Genomic DNA, 1,455 nt, shown 5'->3' with positions numbered 1-1,455 from the left:
CGTTATGTTTAGAATTATGTTTTCTGTCTCCCACAGCCCTACAGAATTACCTAATATGCGACCCTCCTCTCGTGGTCACACTGACTTGTGGGAACAAATTCAGATGCCAGGCTCAGCCTATCAGATTCCCTCCCCGGGGAGACTCAGTGACTCCAGTGCAGGTGCTGAATCTGAAGAATCCTGGCATGTCAGGGCAGCTGTGCCACAGTGGAATGAGAGAGGCAGCCTGACAGACACAGAAGAGAGCAGACGTATACCCACAGGTAGAGAGGGGAAGCCAGGCAGCCAGAGGGAAAGAGAGGGGGAAACAGGCAAATTTCAAACAGGTGCTGAGGGACATTTATGGGTCAATTTCAGTGCCCAGCCCTTGTGTTTCAAGAGCTAATCCTCCTTTTAAAAAATCCCCTCTGTGTGTGTGTGTGTGTGTGTGTGTTACGTCTGAGAGCTTCAGTTCTTTGGTTTATATTTGAAGGGTGTCGTCTCTTAGGGCCAGATTGTCCTAAATACCCATGGTCCCCTATAGTTATCTGTTTATTCCCCATGAAGGCAAATTGCATGGATCTGGAATACAGGAGAACAAGAGTGAAGTAGAGCATCCAGACTTCCATTTACGGCGTGGGATGGATGTGTGGGGAAGGCTTCCTGGAGGAGGTGGGTCTCGAGAGAATCTTAAACACGTGATGACACAAACAGAACTAAAGGTCTCTCTATCAGGAGAGAGAATAAAAACCTGGGAAGTGCCATCTGTAAACTAAACAGGCAGGAGGCCATGGGCCTGAGGCTGTCTCTATATTCGGAGTTCCTGCACAGAGAACTGCAAACTAACTTAGAAAGTACACAAACCAAAATCTAACTTAGGAGTATATTTTTTGTAACAGACAACCATGTCTCAGCCAATCACAAGCAGCCAAGCTTCAGCCAATCACAGGCAGCCAACAGATTAGACTATGTCCAAATAAGGCAAATGCCTGGCTGTCACCAATCAAGCTACTTCTGTACTTTATTTCCTGTTCAGACTGTAAAAACTCACTATCTACGTTTCGCACTGGAGCTCTCTGTACCTCTCCTGGTTTGGAGTGCTATCCAGGTCATGAAAACTTTAATGCACAAATAAATTCTGTTAAATTTATTTTGTCTAAAGTTGTTCTTATAACATGTCACAGACAGGTGACCAGAACATGTGTTTAGGATCTCCTATGACGAGGGCAACCATACATCCCAGTCTAGGCCTGCTTACCCACAGGAATTATCAGTGTCCCCTTTCACTCTCAAAAGTGTCCTGGTTTGGGTGATACGTTACATGCCCCCCTGACTGTGGGACACAGCAGCGGTGTGACACCGGGTCTATTGGGGGATATCACTAAAGTTAACCATCCTCAGTCAGAAGGATGGGAGGGAGCCCTCCGTGGTATTTCTACTTTCCACCTCCATTCACAAAATTTCTTTCTTTTTCTT

The 1,455-nt window shown here is 46.1% G+C and overlaps 1 protein-coding gene across 1 annotated transcript in view; it reads right to left on the bottom strand.

Moving 5' to 3' along the window:
* SLC39A11 (solute carrier family 39, member 11) overlaps positions 1-1,455 on the bottom strand; it is a gene marked incomplete at its 3' end in the record, with an annotated part of 243,513 nt that overhangs the window by 1,161 nt on the left and 240,897 nt on the right. The window lies entirely within an intron of this gene.

The sequence above is a fragment of the Galeopterus variegatus genome, unplaced genomic scaffold (assembly GCF_000696425.1).
Source record: "Galeopterus variegatus unplaced genomic scaffold, G_variegatus-3.0.2 Scaffold1564, whole genome shotgun sequence".
Taxonomy (NCBI): domain Eukaryota; kingdom Metazoa; phylum Chordata; class Mammalia; order Dermoptera; family Cynocephalidae; genus Galeopterus; species Galeopterus variegatus.
The sequence above is the reverse complement of the archived record's forward strand: the minus strand, read 5'-3'. Positions and strand labels throughout refer to the sequence as shown.